Source organism: Pantherophis guttatus, chromosome 3 (genome assembly GCF_059756535.1).
Source record: "Pantherophis guttatus breed Tessera chromosome 3, ASM5975653v1, whole genome shotgun sequence".
In the NCBI taxonomy this organism is placed as follows: domain Eukaryota; kingdom Metazoa; phylum Chordata; class Lepidosauria; order Squamata; family Colubridae; genus Pantherophis; species Pantherophis guttatus.
The window spans coordinates 177,282,403-177,303,245 of NC_142065.1; the positions used below are offsets into that span (position 1 = coordinate 177,282,403).

General features: G+C 35.7%; 1 long non-coding RNA gene across 1 annotated transcript; it reads right to left on the reverse strand.

Annotated features, from left to right (window-relative positions):
* Positions 1 to 170: 170 nt before the first annotated feature.
* Positions 171 to 3,326, reverse strand: LOC117672840 (uncharacterized). The gene is made up of 2 exons (XR_004593385.2): positions 445 to 3,326; positions 171 to 325 (listed from the first exon to the last, which is right to left on the reverse strand). It is a non-coding gene; the product is annotated as an uncharacterized LOC117672840 (long non-coding RNA).
* Positions 3,327 to 20,843: the final 17,517 nt, after the last annotated feature.

A 20,843-nucleotide genomic window follows, 5' to 3' on the forward strand; every position in this document is an offset into this window, starting at 1 on the left:
TTATGTTAGAATGTTATTTTTGTACCACACGTATATATACAAGTTGGGTAGATGGTAGTTTTGATTAAAAAGGCTTTATTATTTATTGCCTTATGCTTGAAGGCAATCTTGTACAGGTAGTTCTCAGCTTACAACTGTTTGTTTAGCAACTGTCTGAAGTTAAAACAGCAGTGAAAAAAGTGACTTGCAACCAGTCCTCACACTTACAGCCATTGCAGCATTCCCACAGTCACATGATCAAAATTCGGACATTGGCAACTGCCAGCAGGTATTTTATAACAGTTCAGTATCCTGAGGTCGTCATTTGCAATCTTCTGACCAGCCTCTGACAACAAAGTCAATGGGAGAAATGAGATTAATGACCGACCACTGCATGGTTTACTTAACTGCAGTGATTTTCTTAATAACCATGGCCAGAAGATCATAAAATCAAGTGCAACTCACTTAACAGTTTCCTTGCTCAGCAGTAGAAATTATAGTTCCAATTATAGTCATAGGTTGCGGACTACCTGTACATATTAAATGTATCATCCGAGTCAGTAGCTTTACATTGATGTAAGAAAGAGAAAGAGAAATCATGTCATTCCAACTGGTTCCTCTCTGCTTAATGCTGCCAAAGATACTGCTGGGTTGAGCTTGCCTTACCAGAAGAAAGGATAATTAAGAAAAAAAAAATGAAAAATCACCCAGGATGGCGTATATTGGACAGTATATCACACAGGTGAAACTAAAGCTGCTTCCAGTGTGCCCTGACATCACAGTTCCTCTGTCACAATCCAAATGGGTCCATTCTGAAGAACACTCCATGGGATTGAATCTAAGGCTTTCCTTTACACACATGGATTTATAGTACTTTGAACTCTATGGACTTTCTTCCTTCTAATAAAGTATATTTAGGAAATTTAGTTGTTAGATATGTATTTCCAAATGAATAATTTAATTTGAAATAAGTTAAATATTCTTTAATCGCATGTTAGATGCATACAGTAGTCTAGTCCAGTGGCCCTCAACCTTTTTGGCACCAAGATCTGGTTTTGTGGAAGACAGTTTTTTTACAGATGGGGGCAGGGGGGGTGGAGGAAGAGGAGTAGTGTGCAAACTAGATCCCACCCTGTGCAGTTTCGCCTCTAGGTGTATGGCCCGGTTCTGATCAGGCCACGGTCCAATACATTACAAAATACATTTAACGATAGTGTCAATTAATTGATGGACTCAGCAAGTATAATTGCATACTTTACAGCCATACTTTATCTTCACATTATGAAGTTTACATTTTTCATTGAACCATGGTTAAAGTTTATTATATTAACAGAGATTATGCTTGCTGCATGAGTTAGAAAAACAATGCCTCTATGTTTCTCTTGATATTATTCCTACAACTTGTTTTTTTTTCTCATTTTAATAACTGCAAAATATACTAATAGAATCTTGGATATTTACTTGGATAATCTTGGAGAATATTGTTTTGCGGTTAACATAGTGGCTTTAGAAGAATTACAGTAATTTGAAATAGGCTATCCTAAATTACAATATACAATATGAATATAGTAATTGTTTTGAATTATGCAAATTAATGTACAACTATCCAATGTTCTCAACTAAGGATGTATCAAACAATGAGTGCTTGAAATGGATTACTCTAATCATTTAAAGGATTTTTCTATTCTGTGTTCAGAATGCCCGTTTTCAGCTTGGAAGTTGGAATAATTTGTTTCAAACTAAAATCAACTTTGGAATTTGAAGCATTTAGCATTCCACTCTCATTCACTATTTCATTAGTTGAATATTGGTGTGATTTTGATAAATCTGAAATCAAGTTTCTTAGGCTTATGTAGCAGGACATACAGATCTGAAAAGATTTTAGACTTTTATACTTAGAATATGTGTACTGGGTGTAAATTTAACAGAATCATATACTATAACCACACAGTAAAATCGTCTACCCTTATGCTTAAGGTTTAAATTAACATTTTATAATTAAGGGAGAAATTGCAGAAACTTTTAATGCTGAACTGCATTGATAAGAAAATGTGAACACTTCCCCCCCTTACTAAAACAAAACAAGCATGTATTTACCAGCAGATGGCAGTAAAGTAGGGCTTTCAAATTATGTTAACAATAAGGCTGAAATATTGTATATTCGGCATCAGGTAAGCCATTTTGCTGCTGCATGTTGTCAAAATTAGCATCTGCAGAACAAAGAAGAAAGAAATGAATTTGGAGAATTTGCATCAATTTTTGAACATCATCGTGTTTAAAAGAAATGTTCACTGTGGAAGAAATGATACAACCCATATGGCATTAGGCACACACTGTTTCTGAAGAAATCCAAACAGATTTCATAAGCTGCAGAGTTAATTGACCTAGCCAAGTTGTTATTCACTGCCCTCCTTCTGTTTGCTCTTGATAGGCCTGTCCATGGATTTGCCCTTTAAAGCCGCCTTTATCTCCACAATATAAAACTATTTTGTATTCAGCATAGAGATCATATAAAACCCTTAGCATCTTCCTGAGGGTTGTTGGCTAGACACTTGGAGAGCTACATAGTCAGGTTCTTTGTGAGTTTACAGTTCTAGTGGTTAAATCGGGCAATATGCTCAAGACTATCTGGTCTTGGGTGAGTTTCATATTTTAAGGACCAATGATGTACAAGTGGTTCAGCCAACCACATGTGTACTTGTCCCTTGCTCTATTCTTTATTGCATTTGATTGGAAGGAATTGTTCAACTGTACCAAAGAGTTCTAGATTCCTCTTCACAAAACGTTATGATTTCATTGTCATTAAATAAACCTATATTGAGAACTTTGTGTGTGTGTGTGAGAGAGAGAGAACTTGACCACAAAATCCAAATACTTCTAGTCCAGAGGTTTTGTTTGTACAAACATTTGTTTGTTTTGGGTTATATAGCATTCAATTCAAGGCTCTAAATATCTTAGAATTTAAAATAAGAGAGAAAAGCACTGGTAAAACAACAGTACCTAAAAAACAGACCAACAAAACTAGTCCAATTTAGGATGAGGCATAGTAGGTGGCCAGTTGGGAGTGGTTGCTTTAGTGGTTACCTCTTGTATGTTGGGCTCCCTAGTCTTTTTGCCTTTGACCACGGGCAAAGACATTTTAATTGTTCTTAAACTTTGCAGGAACTGGTGAAATAACATCTCACTACTTTGAATGATTTTAAGTATTTGAGACAGGAGATATTACATCTTTAAGAGTACTAAAGAAATTGAAGGATGTGATTTCAGAATCACTGACTAGTTTTCGAGTATTTCTGGTGTTCACGGAAAATGCAACAAGAACTAATATTTTCATTTTTAAAAAAGAAGAAAAATTGACCTAAGAAACTACTGACTAGTCAGCTTGACATCACTATCTGAGAAAAATCCTAGAAAATAATAATCAAGAATGGGGTGTGCAAGTCCTTGAAAAGGAACAAAATTACCAGAAACTAGCATGGATTTGTTAAAAATAGGCAATGCAAGATAAACCTATTTTTGGTGGGACTATGTGACCAAATTAATAGACCAGGGGAATATTATACATGTTGTACACTTAGACTTCAATAAGACACTTGTAAAGTTGATCATAGCCTCCTTTATAAAGTGATACGCTAGTTTTATGTTTCACTATCAAATGGATTCCCAGCAGGTTCAGTAATCATACCTGATACATACATCTAATGGATATATGTCTACCCCTGGGAAGACAATCAATGGAGTATTTTAGGATTTTGTCCACTTCCATTCAATATTTTAATAAATGACTTAAATATGGGGATAAAATGGATAACACAAAGCGGGGTGGGGGGTGGGAGGTTGCTAAGAAAAGAGGAAGATTCAGCAATCAAAAGAATATCAACTTGAACATTGAGCTCTATTCAACATTTGAGAAATGAAGATTATGCACTTAGATGAGGGGCAGAGAAGCAGATGCAGAGATACAGAGTGATGACAGATGGCTTAGAAATAGTTTGTGTGAAAAGGATCTGGGTACTTTGGTAGACCACAGTGGAAGTGTGAGCCAACAGTGTACTGCAGCTGCCAAAAGAACAAATGCAGTCTTGGGCTGCATTAACAAAGATAAAGTGTGACATCACTGGAAGCAATATTTCTGCTATTCTCTGCACTGATCAGACTGTCCCTAGAACACTGTCTAGTACTAGTTGCCACAATACAAGAAGGATGCTGACCAGCTGGAAAGAGGAGAAGAAGAACAAAGGTAATGAGGGGCTGTAAAATTAAAGAATGGTGGAAGCTTTTTAAAGAGGAAAAACCAAACTTGAAATAAAGGAGAATTTCCTAATCTTGAGAGCTGTTTAACAATAGAACATCCTGTCACTTCTAACTCTGCGTACTCCATTGTGGGTTGAAGCCAAGATTGAAGGTCCACAATGGTATGAGAATGTCTTCCTAGGACCGTGATGGCAAACCTATGGCATGTGTGCCAGAGGTGGCACATAGAGCCCTCTCTGTGGGCATGCATGTTGCCACCAGCTGCTCTTCCAGGTTCCGGCGTGTGCATGTGTGCTGGACAGCTGGTCCACAGCGCATGCATTCTGGCGCGCACGCACACTCCACTCGGTGCCGAAAAGGTTAACCATTACTGGGCTAGATTGTCCTAGATTACTTTTGACAGTATTTCCTGCTGTTTTGGACTACTCTGCTATATGGTGGGGAAGAATCTTGCATTATTTCTGATGTCCTATGGAACAAGCCAGACCAGTTCCTGCCTCCTCCTCCCGTCCTCCTCCTCCTCCTGTTTTTGTTTTTAAAGTTTTCTAAGTACTGAAATTGATTGAAACAATGAAGTACATACCAAAGCAATATAAAAACCCAGGAAGCGCATCTCAGCACCTTAACAAAGACCTTTACACTATTAAAGCAATGTCACCTATACTTGTCCAGGGAGAACAGACTACAGATTTATGCAAGTATTTAATAGTAGCTTGCCAAGAATGTCGGCAAGCTTTTCAAAAGGAATCTTCTTTTGTGTCTCTTGATATTTAAAGAGCTGTAATTACAATGGCATAGCTTTGAATTTTCCTCCTCTTCTTCCCCACCCCCATTCCCCACCCCCATCTTTGTTAGTCCCTTCTGCAGATTAATTTATGGACCAATACATGTTACAGACAAGCTAATGAAAGAACTACACATTTCTTTTATATTTTGTTTCTTTTATGGTTTCATTTGTGTGGATAAATGCAAAATAGGGAATGCTATAAATAAGCATAATGAGGTCTCTTTCTTTCTCCAATTGTTGGTTGTTAGTGCTGAAGTCCTGCATAATAGAGAGGAAAAAAAGAAACAGAATTTAAATGCTCATCTCCATTTTTTTCCTTTTATTTCACAAGATAAATTTGGTCAATGTTAAATTTTACTCTTGGTTTTTTCCCCCTTTGTTCTTTTCCTAAAGACTTATAGCATTTTTTTTGTTCTTCTTGCTAATCTTATTAAACACAAACTTATAAAACAGATAACTCTTTTCTCCACTGCAAATTGTGAAACTAGAATACCTACGTAACATTTTATTGCTACATTACTTAGGCTGGCCAAGTTTTGGCATAGAAAATCAATTCTGTCACAGGAAAGGAATTCCAGTTTCGAAACTATAGATTAGAATATCAACAACTTCTTTGATGAAAGTTAATTTTTATCTCATGAACGCTTTTTATGGGTTACCTGTCTACACATGACTGTATCAATTTACTTTTGTTTTTCTGAATGCTTGGCAAGTATTTATAGAGAAACCCACTAAAGGTTAGAGAACCAGATTTGTTTCTGACCTGGATGAATTTGTCATTTTTTTGGGGGGGGGGATTAAAAACAATCCTTCCCAAACCTTTTCTGATAATATCCTTGTGTACCTCCCTTTTTCCCCCAAAACTATATTAACAACTTCAATACATATGTTTACGTTTATATACATATGCACATAAAATTGAAAGAACATTGAAAGGGAGATGAATCTTTAACAAAGTGATACTATTAAGTCATTTCACAGATACGGGAAATTCACTGGGTTCACACATAGCACTAAATCCAAAATATTCTAAATTTCCTAAAAGAGAAAGGAATTAATATGTCTTCTTTTCATGCAAAGCCAATTCAGATGCCATCTTCATGATGAATTTAACACTGGAATATATTTTTCCTAAATGTATTTTAACCTCTTTTCCAGGAATTTTGCAATATATACTATATATATATACTATGTATATATTGTATATATACAATATATACATGCTAAATATTGAATGATTATACAGATAGCCTTGACTTATGACCATTGATTTAATATAATAGTCTAAAAAAGTATTTTTAAGACCTGAAAAATTATAATTGTCACTCCATTCCTATGGTCATGGGATCACAATCTAGGCCAGGGGTCTGCAACCTGCAGCTCTGGAGCTGCATGTGGCTCTTTCATCCCTCTGCTGTGGCTCCCTGTCGCTCAAAAGATGCGTCACAACTGCTAATGTGTGACACCCACCAGCACGCAATTTATTGAGCTTTTCGACCCATCTCTTTTTTTGACGTTCAAAATGTTTTTGTTGCATGCAGAAATAAAAATTTGTTTTCTCTGTAGCAGTTCATTGTTTATATAAATGCAACACACTGTAATTTTTTTATACATAGCATAAAGGTAAAAAACGATATATGCAATGTTATCTTCATTTTAGATGTCAAAAGGTTTTTGTAGCTTCCGGTGTTTTCTTTTCTGTGGGAAACAGGTCCAAATGGCTCTTTGAGTGTTTAAGGTTGCCGACCCCTATCTAGGCACTTGGTAGCTGTTTCACTTTTATAACCAGGTAGAGTGTTATACATAATATGTTCACACTTTGCAATTTTCCTAGCTGGTTTCAACAAGTGATGTCAATTGGGGATGTCATATTTGCTGAAAGACCACCTGATTTGCTTAATAGCTGTGGTAAAAAGGTCATACAATCAGGTGTGATCACTTGTATCACTTAGCAACCAAGATTCCAGTCCCAATTGTCATACATCAAGGACCACCTGTACCTACAAACTAGATTAGCTGTTGGAAAGTCCCTTCCTTTCATCTATGAAATGAATTGCCCCTTCCCAAGAAGAAGCATCATTTCAGAGCATGGAGTTACAGGCAATGGCTTTTATAAAAATAAATAGCTCATTATTCTTGCATGACATAAAACAAGTTTATTTCTTATCAATATTTTTGGCCATGCAGGCTCTGGATGGTGGGTTAAAGTTCAGCACTTAAAGAGGAACTCTCCCTATCCAGATGCAGCTTTAATCTTTATGCATTCACATGCAACATTCTCTTATATTCTCCAGGTCATGTTATCCTTTGGATCATGAGATATGGGCTGTAAAAGTCTACATGTTCACTTGATAACACTAAAAGATTTAGGTTTTTAATAACTCTTTGTTTCCCTCTAATGATTGTCTGAATTTCTGCAATCCAGAACTGGTAACCCTTATATTCTATTACACATGACTTCCAAATAAGCAAAAGGAGGGTGAAGAAATTGAGATCTTCATAATGGCTCTTCATCCAGTGTTAGAACTAGCAGCCAGGGAAACCAGGAAAGCTGCTTGACACCCTCCTGGTTGGACAACAGGATTTCTTATGCAACTTTACTTCAGTTGTCCTTTTCATGGACAGAACTATAAATGAAGCCATCCAGTTGCTGAAGAAAATTATAAGTTCTAATGTGCAACCGGGAAGCCTCAGTCTACCTGCGTACTTAATAACTATCGCTTACCATGACTAATTTTAGAAGGTCTAAAAAGCAGGCACTCAAATTTATTGCTTTTCATGCCATGCATTGATTGAGTTGCTGAACTTTTTTCCTTAGGTCAGTGGATGGAATCTGATATTTCTATCACCCTATTCGCTGTTGCAGATTTAAATAATTCTGTAGTAATTTGATTGATTTGAGCATTGATGTTTAGAAATTCCTTAAGATTGCTCTCATTACCCATTTGCCCATATTTTGGAAGATTTGTTTCAGGTTATCTTCCCCAGAGCTTCATTAAAGTCCACTCCTTGAGTTCTTGAATTGCCAGTGAAACAGTGGTGCTTTCCAGAGTGGAGTTTTAATGTGAGGCCAATTAAGTAACATAAGTAGTAGAGGCTTTGCAATGGCATCTTCCAGCAGGAAAAATTTTCACCAATTGCTTTGCTGGATGTGTGGTGAGATGGGATTGGATGAGAATTTGCAGGTATTTGGGAAAGAGGCTTGAGCTACCTTTCAAGTTGCCTGAGTGATCAGTTGCAGGTGTGGTGGAGATCTGCCATGTCTGACACCTATCAATCAGATTATTTTGGGACATGCCTATAGTGCTTTTCTGGAAAATCATGAGAGCTGTATTCAAAAACAGCCTGACTGACAAGTCCCAGGCCCGGAGCTACAGTGGGAAACAGAACTCTAGTCAATTTCCCTCCAGATCCTTTCCCTGGACTCCTCTTGCACTCATTTGAATCATTGCAAGGATCTACAAGAAAAAATCCGAGACAGGACAGTGACTGAAGAGTAAAACGTCAGGTAGAATTAACTGAGATTCCAAAATAAATGAAGCTGGAAAGCAGTATGAGTAACAGGTTCTTAAGCTGAAAGACGGGACTGGCAAGCAAGTGTTGGTGGCTGGCAGCATCCAGAGGAGGCCAAGAAGTAGCAACTTGTATTGCACCTGCCCTGCTGGTAATAAAAGCAGGAATCAATATGGCCACACAAAACTTGAATTTTGGATAAAACCAGCAATAAACAGCTGGTAAAACCACCTTCTTTTTCTTAGGTGCAAAACAGGTCTTGTTTTTTAAAAGTTACAGCCATTTTAAATTAGATCTAATACTCTTCACGGAGGACTAAACACATGCCTAAAAGAATGCCTCTATGGAAGCCAGGTGTTTGGTCTGTCTGGCCACTAAAACCAAAAGAGCCAGGGAGGGCAGGACCAGGAAATGGAAGAGAAATTCCAAAGTGGCCTAAAATTAGGGTTGCCAGGTGTCCACTGTTTGAGCGAACAGTCCGCTTTTTTCACATTATTCTTGCATGTGATCTTCACATTATCATGTGTAAACTGCGTGATTCTTTGCAAAAAAAAATACGATGAGCAGTTTTTTGGAATGAAAGTTTTATTTGCCTTATGTAAAAAACATTTGCCTGAGAATGCCGTGCAAAAGTTCAAGAAAGAAGCCATCAAAGAGCCATTGCGTACCTAGAAAAGTGGTATAATTTCACCGATTCAGTATATGAGATGCTAAATTGTTTCAATCTAATTGATCGCAATAAACCTCCAACTTTAAAAGAAGTTGGAAGAAGAAGAAGTCGCAATAATCCTCCAACTTTAGAAGAAGCACCTTGGGAGCAGGTGCGGTATATAAATTTGAAACAAAAATGATGAACATCTGGTTATTATCACCATGGCGAGAAGAACTTCCACCCAACACTCTCTTTGATGAAATTTCTGCCTTAGAAGAAGTTTATGTTCATCTGCAGGGCGATTTATCCCTTGATAAGTGGACGTACTTTTTCAAGGAAGAGCCAGCTCCGAGTTTACTGAAACTGTTCCAGTATTGTGCATCAATTCCAGTATCAAATGCAAACGTTGAACGAATTTTCAGCGTCATGGGAAATTTGTGGACTGAAGAACGTAACCGACTGCTTGTACCATCAGTTCGAAGTGAACTTTGTATATTTTTTAATATTTCTCAACGTTGTACTGAAATTAAAGAATTATTCCTTAAACGCAAAGAATTGATCAAAGCTGCGCAGTCAAATAAAAAATACACACGACAGCAAAGTAAAATGTAATTTAATATTTTACATATTATTATAATATATTTGATGTTTTGAATTTTAAGTAAAGTTTTGAAGTGATTATTTTAATGTTAAATGTTAAAATGTTTGTAAGAAAATATATAATTTAATTGTAATTTTTTAAAATTTTTTTACTACTTAACTCCCCCCCCCCTGCTTGTCCGCTATTTTTTGGAAGCAGACCTGGCAACCCTAGGCCTAATGTAGCCAGCAGAAGCTGAGATGATTCCACCCATAGTCATATCTACAACCATATTACTAAGGGTTATAAATCATATCCATGGGATCAGTTGTGTTGTGAGAAATGGGGGAGCACTATTTCCAAAGTGGAACAGGAAAACATGCCTTTAACTGTCTGAGCTTTGGGCTGGGGATTAAATGAGCAAATGTAGTTTACAAATTATGCCATATTTAGAAGGGAAGAAAGAGTGAGTACCGAGAAGGCACTTAGAACATAAGTGTTCTTGAAAGGGAAGTTCCAACCCAATAGTAGAGTTGAAAGTCTAATTTTTGTGCATTCACAATATAGCTGCCTGTTCATGAGATGGATTCATTCATTCATTCATTCATTCATTCATTCATTCATTCATTCATTCATTTTCAATAGCACTCATCTCAAACAATGACTCTAGATGGTTTACAATTCAAAAAATATATTACAGTTAAAAACACTAAAACATTTTAAAACAATAAAAACACTAAAAACATCCAGATTAAATATACATAGGAGCAAAACACAACATTTGCCAGTAGGCAAATAATTTCTTCTGTTTGATTCCATTGGGCTTTTTGTGGGGGTCAAAGGCATTCTCTGCAAATAAATAATATCTTCATATATCTATGAAGATTATCAATCATCCAGGTCATGGTTGTCCCAAAGGTGCTGTTCAAAAGGCATCTGGACTTTGTTTTTTATTTGAAAAGGTTTCACTTCTCATCAAAGAAGCTTCTTCAGTTCTGATGAGTTTTTCTGGGGCTATCAAGTCTCCATTGCAAAATATATGATCACTAGATGGCAGAAAATAGTTACCTGCATCTCTGGTGGTATTTTAGGGTTATCCTGATATAGCAGTCAGGAAAACTGTTGTTTAATTGAATTAAAAGTGATCAAACTGGGGCTATACTACATACATCTTAACTAGATAAAGATGCCATGTTGTATTCTTTAGAGTGCAATCTTATCTTCAAACTAGTCACAGAATAATTATTTTTTCTTTGCTTAAAATAATCAGCCTATAGTTTCAGCATTTTAAGTCTTTGATTAATTAGCAATAGCTCATTACTGCACTTCAAATGAAAGATTTTCAGGTGGATTCTGTTCTGCAAGTTCTAGAATTAGTAAGGATTTATTTATTATTGTAAAATGTAAGATGTCAGTAAAATATACAAAAATATAGTGTGCATAGTGTTGCACAAAAACACTAAGATTAAAATATAATAATTCAGGCTGTAAAACTGAATTATAAATATTTGCTGAAGCAATACCTAGATCAAATTATATAATTACTTCTACAAAGCTGTATTGGATTTTAGTGTTTACAACTAATACAATATTTGATTGATTGATTATGTAGCATCAAGTAGGTGACAACTTTGACTACTTATACCTAAGATGTCAATGTATAGTTCATTCATTTCATCTTTCACTAAATTGAGTTTCCACATGTTCATTCATTTTATGTTTCAAATTCCCATGCTAACTTCATCTTTGCAGGTTTGAATTTTCTTTTCCTGTTGGCAACTTCAGCAACTAGATTTCTGAAGGCTTTAATATATTTGGGTCATACACATCATTGGTACTTTCATTACTTCTTCCTTAGTAACATGTTGAATGCCATCCAACCTGACGGGTTTTCTTGGTACAAATACACCAGATGTGAAATCCAATTTTTTTTACTACCGGTTCTGTGGCCGTGGCTTGGTGGCCGTGGCTTGGTGGGTGTGGCAGGGGAAGGATCCTGCAAAATCCCCATTCCCTCCCCACTCCTGGGAGAAGGGTATTGCAAAATCCCCATTCTCACCCCACTCTGGGGCCAGCCAGAGGTGGTATTTGCCGGTTCTCCAAACTACTCAAAATTTCCGCTACCGGTTCTCCGAAATGCTCAAAATTTCCACTACCGGTTTTCCAGGACCTGTCAGAACCTGCTGGATTTCACCCCTGATATACAGGGATGGTATACCATTGCCTTGTCCTGTGCAATATGAAATTATGACTTTGCCCTTGTCACTAAAGTGATCTTCTACCTTGAACAACTTCCTTTATTGCTGCTGCCCTTTTGCTTTAGCTGGACAACAGACCTTCAGACCTTCTCTTGATCTACATTCCCAGCATTCTTTGTTTATCCCTCCCAGAAATACTCTGCTGCCAGGATAAAGATTTGGAGGGACTACAATGGAATGGAATCACACAATATTAAAATAATTTAATTAACAAGTAATAATCACAGTATTTATTACCTATTAATTATTGTAAAATGAAATATAAAACCTTGAAGTATACTTTAGCGTTTAGAAATTAAATAGAAAGTTTGATAACTCAGCAGTCAGTCAGATAAACTTTTTAAACTGGCAATTCTCCATCTCTTAAATAACCTTTTGATCTTCAGTAAAGGCTTTATCTCAGCATTCCTTCTAGTCATCTAGATCATTTTGCTTATTACTTTTTCATATCAGTTATTCTGAATTTATTATGGTTGCTTTGCAACTTTATCTTTGATCTTTGACCTCTTTAACAGAATCAGTTTATCAAAACCACATTTTTCAAAATATTATTTCCTAGTATGGATTTTCCATTATCAGGCTGGGTCCTTAGGTAGTTTCTTAACAATTCTAATAAAGCTGAGATGGTTGATTTAAAAGTCAAAGTCATAAGAAGCAATTCCTTGTATCCAGTTCCTTTTAATCAAGGGCATGAAAAAAATATGTAGTACAGATATGATATTATGAAAGTAATCCAAAAGTTAAATGCATATTCATTTTCCTCAACCACTACATTGATGTGTAATTATGGTTTATGATGGGAAAAACTTACAAAGTTATTTTTTATAACATTTTTTCTAACAGTGATAGGTTTCATGCAGTATCATATGGTAGAGTGTTTAGTTTCATGATATCACATAAAAACATCTTATTGAAATATAATTTTTCTCAGTTTTTAATAAACTGCCCAGAATTTTTTAGATTGGACTGTATACAAGACATAAATAAATATCCTTTTAAAAAGTGTCTACTTACTTGTAAATGAAATAATTCTCTGCCAACTTTGTTAGGTAAGAACATAACTATTTTCATTACTATAAATTAACATTTCAAAGGTCTTATTTCTACAAACTGAACAGTTTCAGCTATGAAACCATCAGAAAGAAATATCTTTATTCTACTATTCAGAATTTACTTTCTGGTACAGAATATAAGAAATGGAGAAAAGTAAATAGCGAAAGGCACAAGGCAGACAATTTGCCTTAAATTGAATCAGCTGAGGCAGTTTCTTTTTAATCATCCACGAGGATGTTATGCAGCTATTCCAACTATAGGTGGCACTGTGGCTCAACTGAGACATCAACAATTTAGAGTATCCTTTCAGACCAGCAAATTTCAATCTTGTGTCTCTTAAATGTACACTATTTGCTCATAAACCAGACTTTCCGGCTTAGCACATCATGTGAAGATGTTTCATTTATATAGTTCTTTTACTGGAGGATAGATGTATGTAGGATACTACACGGGCCATGGAGCCTTGAACCGTCTTCTCAGATACCGTACTTCATTTCCAAATAGTTTTCTTCTCAGAACATGGGAAATCTCTAATCACAAATCGTATTATAGATTCTGACACATCCAAGTCCAATCAATAATTTACTTCTTTGTGATGGTGATGACAAATAAATCATCATCAGTTCTGAGCTTCTTCTTTTTAAAAAAGATTTATATGCAAAACATTCCTTTTTCCCTCATCTAATTTAGAACCCATCAGCATACTTTTTAAAAAAGGCCTCTAAGCTACTTTCATGATCTTTATTCTGAATCCTTTCCAATGCGACAATATTGTGTTTGAGCTGTGGTGATATGGTCTAAGAAGATGCAAAATATAAACCTTGTGTCTCTTGCAAATATTGTTGCTAGAACACAAAATGACCCTACAAAACTATCATAAGAGTTGATTTATTTATTTATATGATTTATATGGCCACCCATCTTATTAGTTCTCTGGGTGGCTTAAAACAACCATAAAGCCAATAAATAAAACAATAGTATAAACAATAAAACAATAAACGAAAACCCATGTCCCATAGCAGGGTCAGATTCACTTACCCTCCTTCTATGTCTTCTGTCTTGCAATAGCAATAGCACTTAGACTTATATACCGCTTTGCAGTGCTTTACAGACCTCTCTAAGAATCAGCCTATTGCCCCCAACAATCTGGGTCTTTGTTCTACTGACCTTAGAAGGCTGGACGGCTGAGTCAACCTTGAGCTGGTGAGAATTGAACTGTCAGCAGAAGAAGCCTGCAGTATTGCATTCGAACCACTGTGCCACCACGACTCATGCTAGGGCTTCAGTAAAAAGCCAGGTCTTAATGGCCTTCTAAAAGGCTAGAACATTCAAAGCCTTGTCACATGGGAGGGTGTTCCACAAGGTAGGGGCAGCTATAGAAGGGAATGCTTCTGAGGTTCTACTAGATGGCAAGATTTCAGGGAGGGGAACTGGGGTGTGCCTAGCTTATCTGGAACAGCTACTCCCTCTCTGTTAGCCTTATAAGCTATTCCAGACAAGAAGCACACCCAGAAATACCAATGCTAACTTTATTGTAGGGTTACATTCAGTGGTGGGATTCAGATAGTTCGTACCAGTTTGGGCGAACCGGTTGTTAAATTATTCCCTCCCCCCCAGCTATCAAAGTGGATCCTGGGAGCTGCGCTGCAATGGAGAAACAGACAACAGAGCAGCTGGCGCAAGGGAAGGAGGAGGCTGCTTTCCCTCTTTCTTCTCCCTGCTCCTCCTTCCATCATGCTGGCTGCTCTGTTTCCTGTTTCTCCATTGTAGCGCAGTGCCCAGGATCTAATTTGATAGCATGTGTGTGTGTGTGTGTGTGTGTGTGTGTGTGTGTGTAATTTAACAACCGGTTTGCTCACATGTGCAGCAGAGCTGGAGAACAGGAATGGGCCACGCCTCCCATGACAACCTGACCCTGGGTGAATTGGTTGTTAAATTATTTGAATCCCACCACTGGTTACATTAGCAAAATCTTTTTTTAATGGGTTTTTTTTTGTTTTATTTATATAACATGTAAAAATTTAATTTCAATCAAACAGTGTGTTGTCTGGGTACACTTATATTTAAACAATCATAATCAAGATGTTTACAATAGTATTCATCACAATAATATTAATTCTATAATAACAATAATATTCAACTTATCTACTTTAACAAATCTCCTTTATAACATTTGTCTTTTTTATATCCGAATATTTCTAACTTCTGTTTTTATTATTTAACCATTGGTAAAATAAGTACCATATCAAGAAATATTCAGTTATTCAGTAAGCGTTAATCTATCCATTTCTGCAACCCCTTTTCATTCAAAATATATTTATATCTTACAATTTTTTCCATGTTAATAACATTAGGATGTATCAATGCTTCCATTGTGGAAAGCCAAACTGGAATTTTCAGATAATGTTGTTCTTTAACAATGATAACAATGCCTTTGAAAATAGCTATGTATTTTATTCTTTCTATAACATAAGAAAGCATGCCAATCTAATTGAAGGTTGTGTCCCTCTAAGGTCAATAGTCTTTTATGCCTTACATTAATATATTCTTTCACTCATGTAAGTACCGAGGCCTGATAATACAATTCCCAATCTGGCAACCCAAAGCCCCCTCTTTTTTTGAAGTCTTAAAATATTCATCTTTATAGTAGCTATTCTTCCTGTCAATGACAATTGCAAATTTTTCCATTTCTCCAAATCTAATTTGAGTTGTTGCATCAGTTTCATATAATTATCCTCTTTAATCGTTGCACATTTTGATGTTAGTTGTATCCCTAAGTGCTTTAATTTCTTGACTAGCTGTACATCAATTTTTTCCTCAACACTCTTTTCTGAATAACTAAGATTTTTAACTAAAAAAATTGTCTTTTCTTTGTTTATTTTCAATCCTGCAACTTCCCCATATTCTTCTATCTTCTTAATTAATTTCAGTCCAGTTTCTAGTGGGTCTTCTAATATAAAAACCAAATCATCTGCAAACGCCTGTAACTTATATTTCTCTTTTTTTATTTTCATTCCTTTTATTTCTTCATCTTGTCTAATATTTCTTGTTAACACTTCCAAAGTCAGTATAAATAGTAGGGGGGACAGTGGACATCCCTGTCTTGTGCCTTTTTTAATATCAAAATTCTCTGTCATGTGCCCATTTACCATCACCTTAGCTGATTGTTTGTGATATATTGCTTTAATCATATTGATAAATCTCTCTCCAAAGTCCATGCATTTTAATTGTAATCACATAAATTACCAATTAATGTTATCAAATGCTTTCTGTGCATCTAGAAAGATCAACACCATTTGTTTTCTAAGATATATTTCATAATAGTCCAATGTGTTTAAAATCATTCTCATATTGTTTTTAATCTGCCTCTTTGGCAAAAATCCATTCTGATCTACATGTATAAATTCATTCAAAAACCATTTTAATCTCTCTGCTATTATTGAAGCATATATTTTATAGTCTGCATTCAATAAGGATATTGGCCTATAATTCTTGCATTAAGTCTGAATCATCTTTCGGTATGAGAGTAATGTTTGCTCCCATCCATGAATCTGGTACTTTTGCTTCTAGTAGAACGTCATTGTAAACTTCCAACATAACTGGGCCTAATATATCTTGTAAGTGTTTATAAAATTCTGCTGGTAGTCCATCAGGCCCTGGGGTTTTATTATTCTTTTGTCTCTTAATCTCTTCTGTCAATTCTATCATAGTTATTTGCTCATTCAACATAACCTTAACTCTTTTGGGTACCTTAGGAAGTTCAGATTGTTCCAGGTATTGTTTTATTCTATTTTCTGAGATTTTCTCCTGGTCGTACAGTTTCCCATAATACTCTTGAATTATTTTTTTAAATCCTCATTTCTCATCTATTAATCGATGTATCAGGTTTTTTTTTCCTCTTTTTTCAATTTATATGCCAACCATCTTCCTGTTTTATTCGCATTTTCAAAAAAGTTCTTTTTCACACTTTTGATTTTTTTTGTGCCAGTTCTTCTTTTTCCAATAGGTTCAATTTATGCTTTATTAAGTCCATTTGATTTTTCAAATTCTTTTTTTGTGGTTCTTTCTGTAGTTCTAATTCTACTCGTTTATGTTCTTCTTCTAACATTTTTTTATTTTGTTTCTACTTCTTGTTTTTCTTTCCCATGTAGGTTATGATTAATCCCCAGACATATGCTTTAGTGGTATCCCATACAGTTTGCAAGGAAGTCTCTTCTTTCCTGCTCTCTTTAAAATAAAATCTAGTTCTTTTTTCATAGTTTGTATAAATTCCTTATCTTGCAATATTCCTCGGTTCAATGTCCATCTCAATTTTCTTTTTTATCCTTTCCGTGCAACTTTTATTGGATTATGATCTGCCCAAACATTGGATTCTATTTCTATCTCTTGAACACATGTTTTCAATTATGATGACATACATACATATCTATTTTTGACTAAGATTTATGTCTATTTGAATAGAATGATTACTGATTTTTCTTGGGGTATGTTTCTCTCCATACATCTTGGGATCCTATTTCTTCCATCATTTAAAAAAAAAATTTAGGGAGTGTTTTCCTAGCGTTTTTACCTGTTTTATTACTCTTATAATCAAATTCTGCATCTACAATTGCATTGAATCCCCTACCACACAAATATTTTCATATTCTAATTCTATAATTTTCTTCTAGAGTTTTCCATAAAATTCCATATTATTTGGTGCATATATCGCTATCAACAGCATCTGCCTATGATTCATTGTTACCTCCACCATCAATATTCTTTCATCTTCAACTGCAAAAATTTGTCTAGCATTTATTGTTTCTTTAATATATAGAGCCACACTCCTTTTCTTTTGCTGTGCTAATGAAAAATATAATTTCCCAATTTTGGGATATTCCAATAATTTACTGTATTACTTTTTTTTGTTACAGCCTCAAACCCTCACAGCTTCAACCTCAAACTGTCTACAGTGAACCTCATCCCATTCCTAAGAGGTCCGTAAAGGGGGTGTGCATAAGCACACCAGCATGCCTACTATCCCTGTCATACTGTCTTCATTTATCTGTACTTACTTCCTTTGTTCATGTTTATACCTATACCTGCTATCTTGTACATGTTTGACAAACAAAATATTTTTTCTAATTTATTAAAGATTCTTTTCCTTTTCATGGATGAATTTAGTCCATTTATATTAATTGATAATAATTTTGTTTCTTCTTTCATTGTTTACCTATAGATAGGTTTTGTTGTTCTAGTTGTTCTTACTTCTCTCTGTTCTTTTGCTCTTGTTCCTTCTCGTTCCCTTCTTTCTTTTTGCTCTGTTTCAGTTTCTTCTTGTTGTGTGCTTCCCTCTTCTAACGATTCTTCTTGTTTTTTTTATCATCTATTTCCTCTCTTCTTCCTCCTTCCTCATATGATGCAAAATACTGGTAGTAGGACTGGTAGTCTGCTTTATCTATTATATACAATCTATGTCTTTTTTCCATCCTGGTCACCAATATTCCCTTGGATATCAGCCATCTAAAATTTACTTCATGCTTAATTAATTGTCTTGTCAAGAATTGATACTGTTTCCTTCATTGAGCTACGCAAGCCCCTTCGCCACGACAAGGCAGTAATCCATGAAGGGGTCAAATACTGTATTTATCTCTTTTTGCCTGCCAGGAAGAAGATCTTTCTTATTGCACACTCCATACACAAGTGTACTAGAAATAGGCAGATAGACACATACATATATACATATAGATATATGGAGTTGAGGTAGAGAGAAAGATCTTTGGATTCTCTTGCTATAATTTATTTTTTCCTTCTGTTTTGGAAAGTTAAAAACTCTCAAAATCAGTTTTGAGGAAGACCTACGATTTGCCTTGCCTTGAATTTTGACTAGAATATAATAAGCTGCTTAAGTGGGAACAATCAGAATGACAGCTGAAATCTAACTAAACTTTTTAGTGAGGTCGTTGAAATATACACTTTCTATCCATCTTTTAAGGGCTAAAAAGAGATATGTTTATTGTCAGTAATTAGAAGTGAAGTGATTACCATTTCAAGACAATTTCATACTTCTGAATCAATTTGAAATTCATTTTAGAATGGCATTCCTAATTCCTGAAAATGTGTGTTTTCTGTGAAATACTGCCCTGCCAGAGGGTTGCAAACAACCATCTACATCTTCAAAATGTTTGAGCTTCTGAATTTCCTACTGCCGATGGTCCTTTACAATCATAATGGGATATTAATTGTGTGGGCAATGAATGAAACAATTTGGAATAATTTAGGAAAGCATCATTAGCTGTGTAAGATAGATGGCCATCTCAGGCCCCGCAGACTCCTTGAAAACAGTATCTGTTGAACCAAGACTTACTGTGAACCACTGCTTGCAGTGAAACTCAAATCCAGTTGCTCAGTTCAAGAGCAAAGTGCTGCATTGCAGCTCTCTGTCTGCTTTGTAGAAATTGTTGTTGGCACTGACCATCCAGAGTGGCTTCGCACTAGCAAGCTATTTTTAGCTTCATCATGCAGTTCTGTTATCAACTCTTTTTAAAACAATAAATGAATAAACGAATATATATCAACAGCTTCCTTTTGGAAATGTAAGCTAATCAGATGGCTCATGTGTTGAATTGCTATTGTCCTCAGAGCTCCCAATTGAGTAGTGTTTACTCTTTACATACGTGTAATGCTTTTTGAGATATATGGTTCTTATTTTGAAAAATTGCCTACCCCTAGTCTTTAGTTCTGGACTCCACTGAGGCTTTATGCAGCATTTGAGATGAAGGAATGGAAGGATATGTTGGAATTGTTTGGCTAAAGGGTGTCGTTGAAATTCACTTGACTATAATATTCTGAGAAGATGAGAATGTGTTAAAGGAAATCATGAACATTTGATATATAACCCTGAGAAATGTTTGATACTTCATTGTTAGAAAACCATGGCGACATTTGTTGTGTGTTTTTCTAAGTTGTACAAAATAAAAAGAGGAATTTGCAGCAAAATATCATTCCTTTCTATATAACTATGTGTTTTTCTTTTTCTTTTTTATTATATATTTTGCGCTTTTACTGGTTTTATTGTAATCTACCTAGAGTCACACAAAAGTGAGATGGACAGCTACGTATATAAATTGAGTCAGCATTAAACAACACCCATCCATCCAGCTAAGCAACCAGCCATCATACATTCTTCAAGTATATTTTTCAATCTCAGCATTAGGCAGCTAGTATCAATCTATGGACAGCTGAGAATGAAACTATGATAACACATTACATCCAACTCTCAACCCTTTGAATTGCAAAGATCCATATTAAAAGTGCCATGGGCCACTAAGAATAGAATAATCTCTATATTAGCAGTTTTGCAATGTTTTGTACATATGGAGCACTGCAGCTGCAATCAATTGGTCTCTGTGGCTACATTCTTATCTGCAATGTAGTTTCTAGTCTGTAGTTGAGTTAGACGGGGTGAAATGCTATCGGTTTACTCTGGTTCAGGAAAACCAGTGGTGATAAAAACTACCAGTGCGGGTGAACCGGTAGTTAAAAAAAGCTACTGGTTCATTTGAACTGGTAGTTTAAAAAGCTATCAGTTCCTCCAAATGGGTATTTCCATTCCATCCTGCTTTCTAGCAAAGCTAAACTGCGGGGCACAGCTGATCCCCCCCCTCGCTGTTCTACTTACCTTCCCACGCCTCCTTTTGGCATGTACTCCACTTGTGCACGCGCACAGCACATACCAAAAGGAGGCTTGGGAAGGTAAGTAGAACAGCGAGGGGGGGGATCAGCTGT